The sequence below is a fragment of the Anabrus simplex genome, chromosome 9 (assembly GCF_040414725.1).
Source record: "Anabrus simplex isolate iqAnaSimp1 chromosome 9, ASM4041472v1, whole genome shotgun sequence".
Taxonomy (NCBI): Eukaryota; Metazoa; Arthropoda; class Insecta; order Orthoptera; family Tettigoniidae; genus Anabrus; species Anabrus simplex.
The window spans coordinates 169977786-170001457 of record NC_090273.1 but is presented as its reverse complement, the minus strand read 5'-3'; the positions used below and the strand labels follow the sequence as shown (position 1 = coordinate 170001457).

Sequence of the window (23672 nt, the reverse complement as noted above, 5' to 3'; positions counted from 1 at the left end):
GTAATTTTATCAACAATTATGCGAACTCAAATGAAAAATTGCCAGGAAACTTCAAAAGAGGAGTTGTAGGATGTGTGTAGTGCTAGTTTTAGTCAAATTCAATATTTTGGTGAATGATGCATAATAGGATGATGGGTCACAGTGTTAATGTTCGGAAAACTACTTATTTGTTTGGTGCTGTGTCGATTTTTGCTTAGGTCCGTATTCGTGTTTTCAACGAAGTGACATTTGTTAGGCGTTGATAACTTGTTTTTTATTGTAATGCTTTTTTCTGTTGCCAGTTATTCAACGTCACACTAACACATCAAAAGTTCTCGGTCATGGAAGGATAGGAAAGAGGTAAGAGTAGGAAGCAAGCGGTCGTGGTCTTAATTAAGGTACAGCCGCAGCATTCGCCTGGTGTGAAAATGCGAAGCCACGGGACACCATCTTCAGGGCTACGACGATGGGATTCGAACCCCTCCCATCTTCCGAATGCAAGATCACAGCTACTCAACCCTGACCGCGCGGCCCTGAAGATGGTTTTCAGTGGTTTCACATTTTCAAACCAGGCAAATGCCGGGGCTGTACCTTAATTAAGGCCGCGGTCGCTACCTTCCCACTCGTAGCCCTTTCCTTCCATCCATCGCCAAAACCTTTCGATGTGATAGTGGACGTTAAACAAGAAAAAAAATCCTCTAGATAAAGAGCACGTAAAATTTCTATTTCTCTTTTACGTATCAAATGCTGTTTTTTTAAATCCTTCAATAAATATTTTCGTACTGCAATGTTCTCACGACCATTATTAGGTTACTCCTCGCCACGTCAGCTTTGGCCTGGTACGGCAGCCATGTTTTTTCTGTATTGTGGTCTGAGTATTGTAGTTGGTCTTGGTCTAAATGTAGTGAATATGGGTGAAGTCATTCAAAATTGGACACGCCCTCTTTTCTCTCGGCCTCCACTAGACAGATAGATACAGCGTTGCCAAGCGTACCTTCCGGTTTAACTGTAGATGGCTCTGGGTAAAATGTAAACGGCTATGTGACGGCTCTATGAATGCAGTTGGCACTATAGCAATACATTATTTATTTCCATTGTCGGTACCAGTTGGACCGAATATTATCACATAGGAAATATCGGTTCACTGCATGCAATTTAAAATACCAATGCCTGGTCACAAATGCAATGTGCCCACATTTCGTGAAAAATTACTACGAAAATAAGTAAACCGTAATTTCATTAGTTGTTGATAGAAGGGTTGGCAGCATTTTATCGCCTAACAACGTGCTCTATCACGGCTGACTTGATGCGTCGCTCTGGCTACCTAGGAGCGCAGCGAGGGATCCAGTCGGCCGTGGCTCTATGAAGCAGTGGGCGTGTGTATATGTTTGTGAACAATTTCTAACCTAACTATCGGCAACGGCAACGCAGGTAAATATGACGGTGAATTCACATGCTACATCTCACGGGTAATAGCACATTTTTCTGAAAAAGAATTAAAGCTAAAACACAGGAGTAGAAAAACATTTATAACGTAGGTTATTTCTCTTAAATGATCCTTGGGTAACGTACGTCTTGTATTATTCTGAATATGAGAACGTATAACATTGTGCATATTTTGCCTTAGGGCTATTCTAAGTGAAAATCGGTTAGCAGTATTTTGAATGTAGTACTTGCTATATTACTTCCATATTTACTCTTAGAAAATCTCTCCTTGTAAAATGGACTGTTACCCACTGATGCAGACCTTGCATATATATTTTTTAAAGGTATCATTAGTATATTCTAATACATTAATTTCCGTTAATGCACACACTGTCTATCAACAGGCCCCAAGGGCTCTGAACTTGGGAGCGTGGGTTGGCCACCAATGGGCCCTTAGCTGACTCCTGGCATTGCTTCCACTTACTTGTGCCAGGCTCCTCACTTTCCTCTATCCTATCCAACCTCCATTGGTCAACTCTTGTTATTTTCCGACCCTGACTGTATTAGGTTGCGAGGCCTAGGGTGTCTTTCATTTTTACGCCTTTCGTGCCTTTGTCTTCCTTTGGCCGATACTTTCAATTTTCGAAGTGTCAGATCCCTTCTATTTTTTTTTCTTTCTGATTAGTGTTATATAGAGGATGGTTGCTAGTTGTTCTTCCTCTAAAACAATAATCACCACCACCAGTACCGCCATCTGTCTATCAACATTTAATTTGTATATCTCTAGACATAATAATATGCTCTTCTCGCCTTGTCTCCTGCACTTCATTGATATCTCCAAAATACTGGGTATAACCTACCTTCATCTTTCTGCCTTGCCTAGTGGCTCAGACGGTACCCCAATTTCACATTTTTGATCCCGGCGCTATCCGATGTTACTTGAAGGTGTTCAAATTCTCCAACCTCGTGTTGGAAAATTTAACAGTATGTCAAGCAACAGCTGCGGGACTAAATTCCGGCCGGTTGGATCTCCGAAAAACCATACAAAAAGTAGTTAACCCTTGATCACTAATCTCTCCCATGACCATCATTATCACTACCGGTATCCATTTGTCTGTGGGACTATGCAAATGAAACCACCAGTATCTGCATGTAATAAAGGTAAACAAAAACTTCAACATACAAGTATACAAGCACATTTTTCTATTCTTGAAGTCGTAAAAGTCCTTGGACCTACTACATGTAAAGTACTTGTTCGATTCTTGGTTACTGCACATCTCCAGTGTAACCAATACACTAAGAAAACATCACTTTCAATACGTTCTAAGGAGAAAATCACACAAATTTTCATTCTTTCACCCTATTCTGGGTTCAGTCTCTCTACCAGTGCATTTTCTCCAAAAAAAATATCAACCAGCATCATACTTTATGACTATAGCAAATTTCGTTGTGAAATTAAACATAGGATCAGGTACTTTATCAGCAGCATGGTTGACAAATGCATTTTTGTCGTACTTTAAGCGTGTCTTATTAATATTTGCAAGTTACTATAAGCTCTATTTGTTCTTAGCTGCCTACATATCACTTAAATGCTATACTCAGGTACTTGATTGGTGGTCACCACATACTGCCTGACTGCAAGCAGTGCAAAAGAGCTAGGCATTCTCTGCAATTTTGAAGGAAAGAAGACACATATTTTATTCTTTTAGGGTTTCTTTTGTTCAGGTTTGCATACATCTGCATTTACTTTGAGTATTTCACGTAACATTGCTCTTAACGGGCGCAACAAAGTTGGCGAAGGTGAGATGTAATCAGATCATCACTCAGCTGATGTGCATAATCCATTTGCGAGACTGGTTTTCCTACTTTCCTTAGAATATTGTGGTAGTATATTATATAATCATTGGCAAGGAACGTATTGATTATGGAGAAATAAATACATGGAAGGCAGTGTTGGGTCTTTCTTCTACAGTCCATACCGTCTCGTGTTGAAACAGAGGTTAAAAACAGAAAGTACAATTGTGTTGTTTTTCTCTTAGCCATGTTGTAACGTTCTATGTTTTTTTACACTAGTTTTAAGCCTATTTGATTTTCTAAATGTAAATGTTGATTCTTAGGGTGCCATATATTTTAAGGACGCTAGGTTCGGGGCCCTGACCTAACTTTAGGCTAAGATTTATTTCGGCTGATGATGCTTATGACAGTTAAGCGAAACATGTCCCATCTTACAACGCCTGTTGTAATGTTTATATCCTAAATATAAGGAAAGATAAGTAGGCCTATTGGAAAAGTGGTGTTAACTATTGTTCTTATTTTAATGTTCATAATCTGATGTCTGATATGGTCTACAATGAGTTTTATTACTTGTAATAATACTAATGTCATTCCACGCCATCTTTGCGCTGACAGCTTGGAACATACCACTTAATTGAAATAATGACAATAAATTATTTTATTAATTTCACCACCTAATCAATACAATAAATCTTGTCTTTTTTGAATTACATTGGCATGTTAATTAAAATGGTATATGTTTTGCCTTACATATAGGCATCATCAGTCATGGGTTTAACCTTAAAATAAAATCAGGCATCTGATTTACATATTATTATTTATCAACTTTATTGGCCACATTGGACCACTTGAGTCTTCCATGTACACTTTTTCTTTGAAGGTTGTACTGTTTTTGATTCTGCTTATCTGCCCAGTACTTCTTCATTCGTTCTGATCGCAGTGTTCTTAATTCATCTGAAATCTCTATAGGCCTTCTGTGCATCATTTCAGTTGAAAATTTGTGATTCGTAAGAAGGGTGGTAATTTTATTCTTGTTCTCTGATGTGTACCTAATTTCAAGTCCAACTGTTTGGAGATCCTCTTGAATTTCTTTGATCCAATGCCCTCCTGTCTTCTTTCCCAGATTTCTCATCACTAGTTGTCCTAACATTAACATATATGGTAAAAGACTATGCTATGAGTGAGAAGTTTACATTTGGTGAAAGTATTTGCTATAGTGACATTGGAAGACAATTATTATAAGTAAAATGAATAAAGTAACAGTTTGTTATAGACAAGTGGTAAAAATTCCTTTAAAATGATGTTGACCGACTAGCGGTTAGAACTAGATAATAATGAGAATGACGATCAAAATCGTATATTTTAAAACATAATGTTGTAAAATAGTGAAGTGACCTGTAATTATTTGTTTACATAAGATAAAAGTAAGTAGCATATAGTGATGATGTGGTTCACTTTGATGAAGTACGAAATTGTAGTTGAAGGTTAAATATACAATGTTGATATTGGACCTCTATGGACAATCTCATTTGATATGATGCTATAACGTTATTAAGACATGTAGGTTTGTTGACATGCTGGTCGAAAAGGCAATGTGACAATTGAATGTAGCTAATGTGTCGAATGTTGAATCAAAAGTAGAACCATTTGATGATGGTGAGGGTAACTTCTTATGTTGTGAGCCAAAAGTTGTTGATGACTGTAGAGCTCTTACTACTTACAAATATTTTCTTGTAAGTGCTATCATATGTTTTATATTGTTGTTTTGCTCAATTGATTCATTGGCTGATGATGACTTGCAATGAGCGTCGAAACTAGTACCAATCTTCTTTAAACGACATGTGATATACACTCTCATCAATAAATATTCATTGTATTGAAAAGGTGGACCCTTAACATTTTCATTTTACTGTAATCGCAGTTCAGTATGGAACAGAATGAAGTTTCTAACTTTCAATCAAGTAATCCTGGAACCATACTCTAGTTGGGGTCTTACTAGAGACTTATATGCCCTCTCCTTTACATCCTTACTACAACCTCTAAACACCCTTATAAGGTTGTTACCCAATCTGTTCTTAAATGCCCCCAAAGGAATTGGAAATTTATTGAACATTACCCTTGATAAATTATTCCAATCTCTTCCTACCTTTGAAAGCTCCACTTAAGCTTATTCATCCTGTAAAGTCATTCCACACCCACTCTCCACCACAGCTCAGAACGTACCAAGGGCCTGAGAAGAATAATGGAGTAGCCCCTCACCACTGCTAACCTGTGGACAAAGTAGGCCCACTTCGCGGGGTGGGAAAGCCCTTGAAGCCACGCCCATTCAGCACCACTGTGAAGTACAGAATTGATGATGATTATGATTATGATGCTTGTTGTTTAAAGGGGCCTAACATCTAAGGTCGTCGGCCCCAAAACAACAGAAGCATTGCGATCACATTCCAGGGGTGAGCATTACTGTCCTTTGAACTGCGTAACTTTCATGACATATTGTCTAGTTTTTGTTCCCTGGATCTTTTCATTTTGTACTCTGAATAAGTGTTTTAGTCGGATGTTGAAGTACAGTTAATATATTAGCCTAATCAGATAGATGATCGTTCTCGTACATCTCAGTTATTTTTAATTTCTCGTTTTTCTTATGACACTGGGCATGTTCAAAGTTTTCTCCATTTTTCTCTTCTGGGGATTGAACACTGAATAAACAAACGAGAATATTAATAGTTAAAAGGGGAATATGGTACTTTTTTCTTTACGTCACAGTGACACAAATAGGTCTTAAGGCAACGATTGGATTGGAAAGGAAACGGCCATTGCTTAATTAAGGTACAGCCGCAACATTTGCCTGGTATGAAAACAGGAAATCACAGAAAACCATCTTCAGGTCTTACAACAGTGGGAAGGGGGAATACTGAACTGTAAGAGGAATATATTGTGTTCAAAGTTCTTCCTGTAATAAAATAGCAAATGTTCTCACCTTTCGCACCTGAATAGTATTAATGGCACTGGAAGCCCTCTCCAGTATGATATTACGTGGCCCGAGAGTGTCAGCATCCTTGGATCTTGATTCCTTCCTTTTCTGCAAACCATTTTTATTTTGAATGTCATCATAACGGAACAACAAAGCATATCAGCCACTATCATAATGTACGTCCTTGAATGATAATTACTTTAGGAGCTGATGGCTGTAAGTAGCTGGGATAGGCGGGGAATGCTTTTGGGATGGCATTCTCTCTCAGTCTCGGCCCGGATAAGTACTATCATTCACCTGGTCAGGGCTAAAGTGCTCCGTACAAATAACAGTTAACACCAGGTGTCCAGTTCTTCCTCTTAAATGCCTTTTTCCACAGAGCCCGATGCTCTGGATTCTTACAGAACCTCCACCAATCCATATTTTAGAATAATGACGATCTCTCCATGAAAATTTAAACATGCGCATCTATGTTTCACATGTTCTAGCCTGCGATAAGAAACGCTTACCAATGAAAATCAATGCTGGCACGTCTATTGTTATACCCATACACACATAACAAAACTTATGATGAGCAACTAGCATGCACCGCAGCCCAGCCAGCCATGGTGCTAAACAGTATGGCTGCCGGTTTCAAGGAGAGGTCCCATTTGACCTTTTTTGAGGGCTACTCTGTTATTCTTCTCAGCTCCCTGGAACATACCCCTTAGTTGAGGAGCTCATCTCTTTATTCCCAACTAGCTGATGTACCTGTACTTCGCTACAGGATTCTCAGAAAGACTGTCATTGAGACTGTCTTTGTGGTTTTCTTACCTCAAGTCGTTGGTAGGAATGTAGCGATTAAAAGCAATGTTATCATATAAAATACTCGATCAAATTTAAAAAACTCACATTTTCTCACTTTTAACGAACAGTAATACGGTTGGAAATTCTAAGTTCCCATGGAGGGAATTAGATATTTTTCCACCAATAGAGACGAAACGCTGGTTAATAGAGCAAACACCTGAAAAGCCTTAGATCTGATCTGTTCAGTAATACGGTGCCGATCTAACAGTCCAAAGTTCCAGTGCTGGAATGACCAGACCGCAGACAGCCGTGAACACTTCTCTGACATTATTCCGTTAAATATGCACACTGCTCATTCCAGTCAGTGCCTCAGAGTAGGAATTGAATGGCTCGAATGCTATGATGAATCAGTTTGTTATGTATCGGTAGTATCAGAAAGTTATCTAACTTAGTCGGTACGACCGGGTGAGTTGGCTGTGTGGTTAGGGGCGCGCAGCTGCGAGGTTGGATCCGGGGTAGTGGGTTCGAACTCCACTGTCGACAGCCCTGAAGATGGTTTTTTATGATCTCCCATTTTCACACCAGGAATTACCGCCAGAGCCGCTTCCTTCCCACTCCTAGCCCTTTCGTATCCCATCGTCGCTATGAGTCCTATATGTGTCGGCGCGACGTAAAGCAAATTTAAAGAAAACTCTGTATACAGCAGTAATCCCATCTATCGGAGATGAGTGGCAACAGAGACACGAAGCACATCACAACAAACAATGGTCAATCAATGTTCCTGATGTCATTGTTGATCAATGTTATGAGTTTTCTGTATGATAGGCCCTCACATTGTTTTCTTTCGACTCTGTAATAGTAGGGCATCTTATAAAACTAATTATAGCGTAGACTAGTTCCTTATTGTCTGACTTTACATACCGATTTTCATTTAATTCTGTTTACCCATTTTCTCATGATGGCGTTGATAAGAACTTAGCAATAAAAATCCATATTCATGAATATCTCTAGCCGGTACGGTAAAAATGTATAAGACATAAATGATCGGAAATTTAATACTATACAACTTTAGTTATATAGTATTTGTCAATGAGACCACTAATAACACACATATTTGAGAATTAAATTTTGAGCCTTCCCCTAAACTATCATTTTGCTCAGCGTGAATAAAGTTATTTATGACCTAGATTGTAGCAACTTATTCCCCGACTTTGCATACCGATTTTCATTACGATAGGACAACTAATAACATAAACATTTGAGAATTAAATTTTAGGCGTTCCCCTAAACTACCATTTTTCTCGGCGTGAAAAAGATTATTTATGGCCTAGATTGTAGCGACTTATTCCCGGACTTTACATACCAATTTTCATTAAATTCTCTTCAGCCGTTTTCTCGTGATGCGTGTACATACATACATACATACATACATACAGACAGACAGACAGAAATTACAGAAAATTTAAAAGTGCATTTCCTTGTTACTATGGACATGACCGATACAGAAATACCATCCTTTTAAAATTTTGAGCAATGTACAGACAAAACTTTTATTATTATTATGTGCGTATGGACCCAGTGGATCACGCAAAGCTCTAACGATTCTGTTTTCTGAGTTGCCAAACAGCTCTCATCCTTTCTCCATGAATCCTTTTTCGTTCTTCTGTCCACTTTGCTCCAGTCTTTTTTTTTTCACTTCGTTCTCTGGTTGCACTTTCCATCCATTGATTTTTTTCCTGTAGAGGTTTCTATCTGCGGTGTCAGTTGAGTCCATATGGGCTTTTTCCAGATCCTTCTTCACTTCCAGTACCCATGGAATATTTTTTAGATGTTCTATGTAGGTGAGAATCTTGTGTGTCAGTCTACTTGCCGGCAGTCTGCGAACGTGGCCATAAAATTTCAGAAGTCTTTTGCGGATGTCTGCTGCAATGTTGGAAAGCTCTTCTGTCACTTTGCGTGACCTCAGTCTATATCCATCTTCTGTTTTTCGGGGGCCGAGAATTTTCCTCAGGATTCTTCTTTCTTCTTTTAAAATGTTTTCTAGGTCACCTTTCCCATTTAGTGTAAGGGTATATATAGATTCTTTCCAGCCTAAAGTTTCCAACATTTTTGTAGCACAACTCTTTTGTCGGATATCACCTAGAACAAATTGTACTGCTTTCATTTGAAACTTTTCCAGTTTTCATATTCGAATTGGTGACTTACCACAGACATAAATGTCATTTCCTTCACATCCTTATTACAGCCCCTTTAATGTGATTGCCACAAGGAAGACCTTTCGTTATATTAACACCTAGGTACTTACAGTGAGGTACTGTGTTGGTGAAACCTACAACCTGACTTTTCATTCTGTTTACCATCATGCATGTTGATTATGTAGAAATAAATACATAGAAGGCAGTGTTGGGTCTTTCTTCTACATATGCTATTACTAACTATTCGTTCCTCAAATGACAGGAGCTCTGTAACATCACGATGAAATGAAGCACAAAAGAACTTCCACTTCAACGCTTTCTGAGGTTAGAGTACTTACTGGGAAAGGTACTGAGAAGGAAGAGCAAATAATGTCACCGGAAAGGTGCGGGAAACACATTCATCTCTCTGCACATCGTTCCTTTCAAAACATTGTTGAGGTTCTTTTGCAATCTCTCGCAATCCTGTAATATTTATTACTCAGTACAGTAACTTATAACATCATCTGTAAGATTCCACTAATTTACTCGCGTTGTTTATATATATAAGAAAATATAAGTGTAAAACTGCTTAGCGGAAGATCACATTAATCGCTGCAAGATCAGATAATGCTTCGTCTAGTCTAATTCTACGAGTTTTCCTGTTTAGAAATTTAACCATCCATTCAGTCACACTTTTGTCTAGTCCAGTAGCACTCATTTTCATCGGAAGTCTCCTGTTGTTCACTCTATCAAAAACCTTGGATAGGTCAATAGTGGTATGGTCCATTTGACCTCCTGAATTTAAAATATCTGCTATATCTTGTTGGAACTTTCAAAACGTGAATTGCCTTCTATCAGGCCAGTTAGTAATTTTGCAAATGCGCCTAATACAATCAGGAAGAATGCTTTTCCAGAGCTTACAAGCAACACATATCAAGCTAACTGGCCTGTAATTATCTGCCTTGGGTCATTTAAATAATTTATTTGCCATTAAACAACGCTAACCATTTAGCCATGGAGCTGGACTTAAGCTGACAAAGGCAATGCAACAGTTATCATGGATAAAAAATTATATATTGAAAAAACAAAAAACTGTTTCACAGACAGCTCATTTTCCATAATCAAAAAACACCCCACCCAAAAAATTCAAAAACTACTTAAACTCTTAAAATCACTTCATTTTTATTTACCAAACAGGAAAAATCCAAACTCATACAAATGAACCCAGGACTCCCCACTGCTAAAGCTCTTCCCAAAATACACAAAGCCGGAGTTCCCATCTGCCCAATTATCAACTATAGACCAAGCCCCTTATACAAAATATCACAATTCATCCAATGTTTCTTAAGAAAAAATTATCAATTTTTATCCAAAAAGTCTATTAAAAACACATCAGAGCTAGTAGAAAAACTTAACAAGTTCAATTTGCAACCTGATCACTCTATCCACTCTTTCAATATTGTAAACATGTACCCAAGCATACAAGTATCAAAATTAATTCCGATAATTATAAACAATTTAAACAAAAACAGCCACTTAAGCAAACTAGAGATACAAGACTTTATCACAGTATTGAAACTAATCCTCAATAATAACTTTTTCACTTTTGACAATGTCATATATCAACAAGATGGTTTGGCAATGGGGTCACCGGCCTCAGGTATCTTAGCAGAAATATACCTGGATTTCCTCGAATACACCAAAATTGACAATGAATTTGAAAACATTCTCTTTTGGGCCAGATATGTTGACGATGTCTTTGTAATCATGAATGAGAAATCAATTAACGCATCCACCACCCTCTTAAGACTCAACAATATTGATCCTCATATCAAATTCACACTAGAATCCAAATCAAATCTAAAAATCAACTTTCTAGATTTAACCATCACTAGAAACTCAGATTCTTTCAGTTATAAAATATTCAGAAAACCCACTCAAACAGCCTCCACCATTCGCCAAGATTCAGTGCACCCCCAGTCCCACAAACGAGCCACATACAACAGCCTACTTCACCGAGCCTTCAGCATACCTATGTCCAAGAAAGATCTAAAGAACGAACTGAACACAATCCGCGGAATCGCAAAATTCAACGGCTTCAGCAACCATTTTATAGAAAGGATAATCAATAAACATAAATATCACCCAAAAACTACCCTCAAAAAAGAAACAACTAAACCTCTAACATTTTCCACCTTCACGTTCAACAATGATATCTACAAGTTAACCAATATCTTTAAGAAACAAGGCGTTAAAATAGCCTTCAAAACAACTATAAGAACATGAACGTTTTACACAATACTTCACACATCAACAGGACCAGCTGTTTTTTAAAATCAGGAGTTTATAAGATCAAATGTAACACCTGTGGAAAAACCTACATCAGGCAAACCGGTAGAAACTTCAATATCAGATACCACGAGCACACTAACGCAATAAAATACAACAATTTTTTTCAGCCATCGGCCAACACATGCAAGATTATAACCATAATTTCACCAACATCGAACAAGACATGGACATCCTCGTATTAGCAAACAAGGGCCTTTTACTCGACATAATGGAAAATTACTACATACACCTAGACCAATACTTTAATGCCAGTCACAATCTCAATGAAATCTCAGAGAAACCCAACATACTCTTCGATCTATTTATCACTTTCCTCAGAAACAATAATGCAACCAACCAAAACTCAATCCTAAATTTAATCAAAGGTACTTTTCCGAGACAATTACCCTTTCTCCCGCACCCTTCAACCCCACCTTAAGCCCTCTTCCCCTCCTAAACCACCTCCAGCCGTGCGCATAGAGGCGAGCGGCTGTGAGCTTGCATCCGGGAGATAGTAGGTTCGAATCCCACTATCGGCAGCCCTGAAAATGGTTTTCCGTGGTTTCCCATTTTCACACCAGGCAAATGCTGGGGCTGTACCTTAATTAAGGCCACGGCTGCTTCCTTCCAACTCCTAGGCCTTTCCTATCCCATCATCGCCGTAAGACCTATCTGTGTTGGTGCGACGTAAAGCCCCTAGCAAAAAAAAAAAAAAAAAAACCACCTCCACTCTTCCTAAGCCATATATAATTTTATGTGTGTCATTTCACATTGCATTCTTCATTATAAGGATTTACTGTTTTCCATGATTATATAATTTTTACTACACTAAGCCCCCTTTTATACTTTGTTCCAAACCTGTTATGTATATTCCTTGTATATTTATTAGCTATTACTCACCTGTCCCATACTAACATCTCTTTTCATTTACCACATTCACTTGTTATTCCATAATAATCTTACTGTTAAAATTAACATGTTCTTAGGATTTCGTCAAGAGTGATCTTTGCTTTGATGTGGCTGATGATGACCCCTAGATGGGTCGAAACTAGTTCCATGTAATTTTAAAATATTGTGAATATATTTTGTATTGAATAGGTGGAAACCTTTACTGTGTTGTTACTCATATGTTATTCTCAGTTCAATACGGACCAACAACATGAAATTTATAACCCTTAATGGATCTACACTGTCAGTCCGGGCAACATCGAAAGATTATCTCCGAGTCCTGATTCTACATGTCAAAGGACCACAGTCGTTGATGGAATACTTTGCAACTCATTTCAACAAGCTGCAGAAGAATTACGCGTAGTCATTAACGATGCCGAATGGAAAGAATGGTTGCAGAAGGCTGCCGGACACAAAATGCTAACACAATTAAGATTGCTTGTTGCTATCATCTGCACATTTTGTTCTCCTGCCATTATACCCGAGTTGTGGACAACATTTCAGGACGGACTTCCAGAAGATTTTCAGAGACAGAAGACACTAACTGAAGCCTGCAACCTCACACTGCAAGAATTGGAGAATCATTCTAAATATCATGGCAAATCTTGCCAACAATTCAAGCTACTGACCCCTGTTTTGCCCGTTGCTCAACATAAAACAGAAGACAAACGGCAAGACAGCTTATGCAAAGCTAAACATAGAACAGAAGTGTTACATGCAGTAAGAAATAAGATTCCCAGTTGTTACTTTATTGGCTGACTGGGGAGGGGGCTCCGATAAAACATTTGTCTACCAAATATTGTGCCACATTTTACGAGGTGAGAACAAGATTGTTTTATCAATTGCATGGACAGTATTGCTGCCAATCTCCTGCCTAGGGGCCGATGACCTTCGATGTTAGGCCCCTTTAAACAACAAGCATCATCATCACATCACATCACTTTAAATTTTCAAACTACAGTAGAATCTCGATTATCCGACATAAACGGGACCTGGAGTATGTCGGATCACCAGAAATGTTGGATAATACAGAATAACTTTGAAAATGAATAAAACAAACAGGAAGGCTATACTGTATTACTAAAAGAATGACATGTTTTACGGTACTCTATTTATTGAATTATAATTCAGTTGTACAGTACCGTACATGCAGTATTGAATACAAACATTCGTAATGTCTTACAAAAAGAAACTTGTCAACAATGTCTGCATGCCTGCTGATTCACGTTTTCTTGCTGCGAGATCCTGCCATCAACGAAAAATCAACACCTTCATTGCGCTTGCTTCCAGCTGTTGCTCAACATAGGTTAATGCCATTTCCAATTAACTTAATCCTTTGCTTTGAGTCACCATTTTCTCCTTTTATTCTGCAATGCCTCATTCTTCTTCTTCATCATCACCCTCATTTTCATTAGCATTCACAAAATCAATAATATCAGGGTCAGTTAGTTCAAACAGCTGATCTTGTGCACACCACTTACTCATATCTTAAGTCGTAGCATCCTCACAGCCAGGAATGAAATTCAGTAAGGGAACAGTGTTTTCCATGTCTTCTTGTACCACCTCCTTTTGATGTTTATTTCACTCAACAATATGTTCCAAGACTTTGCTAATGTCGTTGTTTCAACTTCTTCCCAAGACTGCGCTATCCAGTATACCACGTCTTTCATGCTGATTCGTTTTAACTTTTCTATCATGTTGTTACCATTGTCCACTTCCTCTGTCAGGGTTGAAGGGAGATTCCGCCGATATTTCCTCTTCAGTGTCTCCAGCGCACGTTGGTTCTTTGGCCGGCATAATGACGTCACGTTAGGTGGGAGGAACATGACTTTGATGACACCACTTCTAAGTTGCTCTTCATTTGGGTGTGATGGAGCGTTGTCTAGTAGAAGAAGAGCTTCTCTAGGGAGATTGTCTGAAGCTAGAAATTTTTTACAGGTGGAACAAACTGTGTAAAAGAACAGTCTTTAACTATGTCAGCAGACATCCAGGCAGCCTTCTGATTCGTATAATGGACTGGAAGAGCATTAACAGAAATGTTATTAAATACCCGAGGCTTCTTTGCTTTACCAATCATAAGCAATTTTGCTTTTAAGTTCCCAGTAACATTACTACAGGCAAGAAGAGTAACTCTTTCCTTACTACGCTTATAGCCAGGTGCAGACGTCTCGGCTTGGGCTGCGAGAGTTTTTGATGGCAGCATCTTGAAATTTAGCCCGTTCTCATCACAATTAAAAATCTGATCACCGGTTAATCCTTCAGCAAGAATTATTTCTTGAAATTCCTTTTTTAAATTTCACAACCTCATCGGATTTAGCCGACAGTTTGTCTCCACAGATATTAAGTTGCCTAATGCTGTACCGTTATTTCCATCGATCGAGCCACCCAGCACTGGCAGCAAAATTAGGGTCCCCTTCATTAAACTCCTTCTGGAAGTACACTGTCTTGTCTTGCAGAATGGGGCCTGACATTAGCAGGTCCTTTTCCTGGTTTTGAGTGAACGGAAGAAATAGTGCTTCACTTATATTTTCGTACTCACATTTTTTCATTGTTTTTCTAATTTTGAGTGCATCACTTGTTGCTCTGGTAGAGCACCACTTTTCAATTTCTTCCTTCTTTTTTTTCTCGCGCTGTAACACGTCCAACACCATAATCTGAAGCCACTTTTTGAAGAGTTTCCCCTTTGCTCAGTCTCTTTAACACACTCAATTTGTCTTCCATTGAAACAATCACTTTCTTCCGTTTACTTCCTCTGTTCACAGAGGATATGAAAACTGTATGTATAACATTCGCCCCCAACCAATACAACACTCAACAATGCCAACACAACACTAAACAATGACTGAAGACTCGCTGTACCTGTCCTTGAGAAAAAACTGGTCCTATCACCAGCAATCAAGCCAGTGCTTGTCCCACGGTCGCATCCTCCACACCGTGTCGTAGGTACGACATTGTAATTGGTGTAAAACCTTCAATTAGTATGTTTAATATATTTTAATTATAGTTTATTTAACGCTAAATTATCTTTTAGTAAGTGTTAACCATGACTAGTACATGGTTTCCCTGTAAATGTGTAGTATAAAATTGTATAACCTCAAATACGTATTGTGTATACATTTAACCTCAAAATCCATATAGTCGAAAGCGGTAGAAAATTCCATAGTGTGCATATTTGGTATATATGAAAGGTTCTGGAAACTTACTGTAAGGTTTTATTATCCAGATACATGTAGAGACATTATGAATGTTGTAGATATTTCCATAGGTGTTTGTAAATACTGAAGGAAAGTTCGAGTACCCATTCGACTAGCTGGTTGATCGATGTTTCGAGTGTGTTCCATTAGTGTGTTGTAAGAACTCTTCCAGAAGTCAATCATTCTAGATGGTTGATCGAGTAGTATAAATATCGAGCTGTCAGTCAGTGAAGTCAGTTCTAAGTTCTTAGTTCTTAGGACTCGGGCAAGTGATGGACTGGGAGTGACTGTTGGGCTCCGAGGTGGAGTCTGAGTATTGGGACTCAAGTGAGTGAGGCAGTGAATTCAAGGGAGAGAGTATTATAGTGCGCGCGTCAGTGTTGTTGATATCTGTACTTGTCAGGGTACTCCGCTATTGAGTGTTGTATATAGTGTCATTTACTACTGTGTATAATTGTGTGTTGTGATGTACAGTGTAAATAAAGTAATTTATACAAGGAAGTGAACATGTTCTCGTGTGATATTTATTTATGTCAAATAAAATCGCATCGCAGAACGATAACTGGGTGCCCCAGAATTTAGTCTCCACCAAAAGTTCATTAAGTCTACCAGTGTCAGATAACACGGAATGTCAGATAAGCGAAGGTCGGTTGAGCGAGACTCTACTGTACCTGTACCCATCTGGAATACATCGGTGTCATCGATTCACACTTACACCAAGAAAGCACAACTCAAATCCCATCATTTGGGACGAGATTTCAGTGGTTCTGAAAGACGCGCTAAGCATTTATCTCAAATATTATAATACTTATAGATCCACCTGTTCAATACAATACAATGTAAATGTAGCGCTAAGCGTTGTCGATCGACTTTTAAAGACATCAGGAATAATAATCTCCCTTATGGAGGCAGAATAATTCTGTTTAGTGGAGATTTCTATCAGGTGATACCCGTTGCTAGACATGCCAGTACAACAGCTGTTGTTGAAAATACAGTTAAATGATTGCCCTTATGGTCTCAAATTAGAGTTCACAAGTTGACTCAAAATGATATCCCATTTTCACCAAATGCTTATTTAAATTGGGTAACGGTGATTTAAAAGTTCAAACTGATTACTACAATGAAACTATCAAAATTCCAAAACATTGTTATTGGTTCATGGTGTGGGTTACTGTAGGCACATCCTAGTTCTTGAATCATGGGCAACGGCTGAGTAGCCTAGTAAGTGGTCCCGAGAGTCGGGATACCAGTTGCTATGGAATGGGAGTAGACATCTTGGACATATTCTGAGTCGTGGCCCTCCTTGTGCTCAAACTGCTAGGACTATACAATCCACCGTGGTCCCTAACCCGTTAGAGGAGAGATCCTCACTTGGGCTGTGTGTAAGTAGGGTAGTGGCTTCATGAATTTACCGAGCTCAGAACATTTTAAGCAAGGATGGGAGTAACAGAATCCTACTCCCATTTGACAGGAGAGACTCCTTGGAAACAACTTGGGAAACAAAATTGAATTTGATGGGGAGACAAAGAAGGCGGTGACTTGGCTAAGCCTGGAGACAAACTTGATCCTGTTGTTTTGATGTTTTATATGGTTTATATTTCATTTTCATTATTTTTGGATTATTTTCATGATTACTGTTGGAAATTCTAATGGTGTTTGTTAATGATAACCATTGCAGAGGACTGTAGAGCGATATTTTAAGTGTTATTAACGGTTTTGGTATTTAGTTTACAAGCATGTCAACCATATGCTGCGTTACTACATGTGACTATATATATAGTGTCCGGCTCCATGGTTAAATGGTTAGCGTGCTGGCCTTTGGCCACAGGGGTTCCGGGTTCGATTCTCGGTACGGTCAGGAATTTTAACCATCATTGGTTAATTTCGCTGGCACGAGGGCTGGGTGTATGTGTCGTCTTCATCATCATTTCATCTTCATCACGACGTGCAGGTCGCCTACGGAAGTCAAATCAAAAGACCTGCACCTGGCGAGCCAAACATATCCTCGGACACTGCCGGCACTAAAAGCCATATGCCATTTCATTTCATATATGTAGTCAACACTATTCTGTGTTACGGATTCATTTGCACGGTTGGTTTGTAGTTTATATTTTTTTAAGGTTCTTTTTTGCTGCTTCACGATGTCTATGATAATAAATTTGTGGTACTATCTTTCACTTGTTGCTTATAATATTTGTTTAGGCTATATGATTGCTACGGAATGAGTAGGTAATGAGATATTATTTGACGTTTTTTTTTTAAATGTGAACCTTTCTCTAACAGTATTTTTGATCGGTTTTTGGCGTTCATTCGTTGATATTAAGCTAAATGTCGAAGCGTTTTTGGGTCTGTTTTTCTAATCTGTGACTTTACAGAGAAGTGGTGATAGCATTTTATAGTAACAAATCTTAAGGTTAGGGAACGCACATAGCCTGTACGCCCGGTGGTTGTATTACCCAGTCTACGTATAGTGTTATATTAATCTGTTTAATCGTACAGACTTGGTATTTAATAAATTATAAGAGCATAAGCTGATAAGGAAAATCAAAGTAACAAATCGCAAAGCTTGTTAACAACATCGTATTACATTTTATGACATGGAGACGGAATTCGTGAAAGCCAATAATGAAGCAGCAGATTCTTTGAGTGTTGTAGATCATATTGCAAGCTCCCAAAATAATTTAAGTTCGAATGGGAAACCACGATTACCCTGTCCCCGCTGTGGCAAGCACTACATAAAACTCAATACACACATAAGTCGATCTCATCCTGATGATAATAGTACGGAGACAGCCTAACATAAACCACTCTGCCGCTTCACAAGGTGATGAAACATACAATAACGAAGAATTTCACTTTCAAAATCAGAGTAGAAAACCGGTGGGACCACTTGACGAATACAAAAAGAGCTTGTATCAGTGGAATTGTAAGTTTTCTTATGAAATGAGTATAGATCAGTTCGACAAGTCTGTCGACGAATTAAGTTTTGTTTTTAGCCAAAGTCATAGATCTCCTACCAGGTCCTAAACACCCGGCAAAAAAATACTTTGAGGCAAGAAAAATGAAGAGAGATGCAAAGCTACAGAGAACTTACAAGCAACACTCAAATCCGCAGAGGGTAACAAATAGAGATAAAGAAAAGAGACTAATAAGTCCTACCTATATCAAGAAATGCAGTATTTCTATTACAGCCAGCGAAGAAAAGCCATCAGAAACGCTCTGAACGACCAAACAACTTACTGTATGGCTGATATCGAGGATGTTGAGAATCATTTTTCATCTGTTTTTGCCACACCTTAACAACTGTGAACACGAACATTTCTACGACCTGCTGACTGTAAGGGAACGTTCTGTACAAGACGAAACCTTCGATGTGACGGTGCACAAGGACGAGGTAACCATGGCTATGAAATGAATGGCTGTGGACACGTCAGCTGGACCTGACTGAGTTCTAGTCAGAGCTATCAAAGATGATATGGCATCAACTCTCATAGCTAAAATTGCTACGATAATGTTACAGACTGGGCATGTTCAATTACTGTTCACAAAGGTGCGCACCAGGTTGTTGCCTAAAAATGGAGATCCAACAGAACTGTCTGACTGGAGGTCAATCACTATATGTTCAGTCCTTCGTCGTGTCATCAAGAAGGTCTTTGATGTAAGATTAAATAGCTACATCCAATTTAGCGAACATCAGAGAGGTTTCATCAAATCACCTGGCACCATCATAAACACCGCTTCACTCAGATCTGTGTTAAACTCAGCAAAACACAACAAACAAGATGTTACTCTGGTCTTTCTAGACATAAGCAAGGTTTTCGACAACGTGGGCCATTTACACTTAAGGAAAACGTTAGCTTCGTCAACTGCGCCAAGTAAGCTGAGTAATATCATTTGCAAGCTTCAGGAGAAGGTAACTCAGATCCAGACCAATTTCAAGAAACCTAATCCCATTAAATTACGCCGTGGTGTAATGCAAGGCTCCCCATTGTCACCAGTTTTATACAATCTCACAACAGATCACATTTTTCGAGAAATCGGTGAAAAAGAACTATGTGACATGCATGGTTATTCTCTTGCCAATGGACTGCAACCTTTAACAATATTAGGCTTCGCAGATGATACCGTTATTGTAGAAAAAAACCAAGACTCTGCAGTAGAACGACGAAACTAGCTTTACAAAGGTTTCGTCAACTTGGTCTAACAATAAACCCTGAAAAATCTAAAGTTATTAATATCAGTAGAGGAGAAATAAACGAAGGGATCATTACAATCGAAGAAGGTATGGAGATTAAATGTATTTCGAGGAACGAATGTGTCAAATACTTAGGGTAAATTATGCAGATACTATGTTATTTGATTCCAAGAAATCAATGACACTCCTTCAGCAGAAACTCACCTCGTTATCATCCTATCCTTGACTTCATCTGGATCAGAAATATTGAATTCCCAATTGTTCGGTTTGCCGTACTTTGACTTACCAGTTCCTCTGCGTTCCTGCAGGTAAAATACCACGGCGGTTTTTGGAAGATGCTGATAAACATGTTAAGAGTACGCTAAAGGAGATCTTATCCCTTCCTACTGACACTCCAGATTCTATGATTTACTCAGATAAACGGTACAAAGGGCAAGCTGGGAAGCCTTGCTTCAGAATATAAACAGCTGCAACATTCTGAAACGGGAGGAAAATCAATATATTGAAGCCACTAGAAATATAGATGAAGAAATTAACAGATGCTTAACTGAGTTAAACATAAATGATAAAACTGAGGATATGAAGAACTGGGACGGTGAGTATGACACCAAGAAACTCAGAATTAAATTACGAGAATCTGAATTTGAGAAATGGTGCCAGTTGAGAACTAAAGATCAGGGATTATGTCTGTACAAGGAGTCCCCTCCTGCAAACCGCTGGGTTAGAAACCACGATGGCCTTTCTAGCACGGAGTGGAGAAATGCGCTGAAAATGGCATGTAACGTTGCACCTGTAAGAGCTGTATCAGGAAGGTCCCTTGATGGTAACCGCTGCAGAAGATGTAGTGAGACTGAAACATTACCTCACGTCTTGAGTTCCTGTGCTTTCGGTAAAGCTCTTCAAAACACCAGACATCACAACATCAGGTCATCCATAGCACAGATGTTCCGTGAGAAAGGATTTCAAGTGCATGGCGAAGTCCATGGCATTGGAGTAAATGGCAGCAATAAAAGGGAAGAAAGGATATGTATTAGACCCCACAGTAAGATTTGAAACACACTTCGACCAACCAGACGAAGTGAACCGAGAAAGGAAGTCTATCCACCTGCCTACAGTGCTGTGTTAAAAGAATAAATACGAACTGGATGACGTAGAAGTCAGGTGTCTCATGATCGGTGCGAGAGGGACAGTCCCTAAGAAGACGATAAAACTGATGAAGACCTTCAACATCTGCACCAAGGAGTTCATCGACTGGGGCTGAAAGCGCTCAAGGGTTCTCTTTTGATATTCAGACACCACTTATAATCGCCAAACTGAGACATAATTAACTTATTTTTATTTTTGAATGAAATTGTTTGTGTATTCTTTGTCTTAGGCAGCCTCCGAGTGGAGGAAGATTTTCAAAATAAAAATAAAATAGGGCTTATGGAAGAAAGAAAGTAGAACTGGCTGATTCAGCAAAGTGAATGCATCTGGATGTGTTAGGAGTAAGTGATATGCGGGTAAGGGGAGATAGCAAGGAAGGGATAGGAGATTATAAAGTGTACTTGACGGGTGTTAGAAAGGGAAGGACAAAGTATGGAGTAGGGCTGTATATCAGGAATACTACTGCACGCAACATAGTTTCTGTTAGGCACATAAATGAGCAAATGATGTGAGTAGATTTGGCAGTTGGAGGAATTAGGATGAGAACTATCTCAGTGTATTCACCATGTGAGGGTGCAGATAAGGATGAAATTGACAAGTTTTATGAAGTATTGAGTGACATCGTAGCAAGGATAGGATAGTGCTAATGGGTGATTTCAGTGCAAGAGTTGGAAATAGAACTGAAGGATACGAAAGGGCGGTTGGTAAATGTGGGGAAGATATGGAAGCTAATGGGAATGGGAAGCGTTTGCTGGACTTCTGTGTTACTATGGGTTTAGCAGTTACGAATACATTCTTCAAGCATAAGGATATTCACCCCTACACATTGGGAGGCTAGGGGTACCAGATTCATAATAGACTATATCTTAACCGATTTCGAATTCAGGGAGTCTGTTAGGAATGTAATAGTTTTCCGGGGATTTTTCGATGATACTGACCACTGTCTGATTTGTAGTGACTAAGTATCTCTAGGCCTAGGATAGAGAAAGTGAAATCTGTCTGCAAACGAATAAGGGTAGACAATCTCCAGGATGAGGATATTAGGTACAAGTACATGGATATGATTAGTGAGAAGTTCCAAACAGTGGACAGTAAGCAGGTTCAGGATATAGAAAGAGAATGGGTGGCGTACAGGGATGCTGTAGTAGAAACAGCAAGGGAATGCCTAGGAACAGCTGTGTGTAAAGATGGGAAAAAACGAACATCTTGGTGAAATGATGAAGTAAACGTAAAAAGGTGAACTCATAACAGTTCCCCAGGGAATCATTGGAGAGATGGAGGGAATATTTCAAACATCTTCGCAACGTAAAAGGAAATCTTTCTGGTGGTATCACGAACAACCAAACTCATGGGGACGAGGAAAATTATGTTGGTGAAATTATGCTTGAGGAAGTGGAAAGGATGGTAAATAAACTCCATTGTCATAAAGCAGCAGGAATAGATGAAGTTAGACCTGAAATGGTGAAGTATTGTGAGACGGCAAGGATGAAATGGTTTCATAGAGTAGTAAGATTAGCATGGAGTCTTGGTGAGGTACCTTCAGATTGGACAAAAGCAGTAACTGCACCTATCTATAAGCAAGGGAACAGGCAGGATTGCACCACATATAGAGGTAGCTCATTGATTAGTATACCAGGCAAAGTATTCACTGGCATCTTGGAAGGGAGGTTGCGATCCGTGGCTGAGAGTAAGTTCGATAAAAACCAGAGTGGTTTCAGACCCCAAAGGGGCTGTTAGGATCAGATTTTCAATGCGCCAGGTTATTGAAAAATGCTATGAGAGGAACAGACAGTTGTAGATCTAGAGAAAGCATATGATAGGGTACCGAGGGAAAATATGTTCGCCTTACTGGGGGACTATTGAATTAAGGGTAGATCATTAAAATCAATCAAAAGCATTTATTTTGACAATTGGGCTGCAGTGAGAATAATTGATGGTACAATGAGTTTTTGGTTCAGGGTACGCACAGGGGCTAGACAAGGTTGTAATCTGTCACCTTTGCTGTTCGTAGTTTACGTAGATCATGAGTTGAAAGGTATAAAGTGGCAGGGACGGATTCAGTTAGGTGGAAATGTAGTAAGCAGTCTGGCCTATGCTGACGACTTGGTGATATTGGCGGATTGTGCCGAAAGCCTGCAGTCTAATATCTTGGAACTTGAAAATAGGTTCAATGAGTATGGTATGAATATTAGCCTCTCAATGAATAAACTTATGCCAGTAGGTAAGAAATTCAACAGAACTGAATGTCAGATTGGTGATACAAAGCTGGAACAGGTAGATAGTTTCAAGTATTTAGGATGTGTTCTTCCAGGATAGTAATGTAGTGAGATTGAATCAAGTTATAGTAAAGCTAACGCAGTGAGCTCACAGTTACGATCAACAGTGTTCTGTAAGAAGGAAGTCAGCTGCCAGACGAAACTATCTTTGCGTCGGTCTGTTTTCAGACCAACTTTGCTTTACGGGAGCGAAAGCTGGTTGGACTCAGGATATCTTATTCATAAGTTAGAAGTAACAGACATGAAAGTTTGCTGGTACAAACAGGTGGGAACAATGGCAGGGGGTACTCAAGAGTGAGGAGATAAAGGCTAAGTTAGGAATGAACTCAATGGATGAAACTGTACGCCTACACTGGCTTTGGTGGTGGGGTCATGTGAGGCGAATGGAGGAGGATAGTTTACCTAAGAGAATAATGGAGGGTAAGAGAAGTATAGGGAGACCAACGGTGATGG

General features: G+C 39.0%; 1 protein-coding gene across 2 annotated transcripts in view; it reads left to right on the top strand.

Moving 5' to 3' along the window:
* Positions 1-1275: 1275 nt before the first annotated feature.
* LOC136881057 (selenocysteine lyase) overlaps positions 1276-23672 on the top strand; it is an 83048-nt gene continuing 60651 nt past the window's right edge. Inside the window, exon 1 of one of the 2 annotated variants that reach the window (XM_067153660.2) lies at positions 1276-1410. The gene's annotated coding sequence lies outside the window, so the exon portion shown is untranslated. Of the gene's footprint in view, positions 1411-1696; positions 1749-23672 lie in introns of those variants that run through there. The other variant, XM_068229131.1, reaches the window with a different exon arrangement.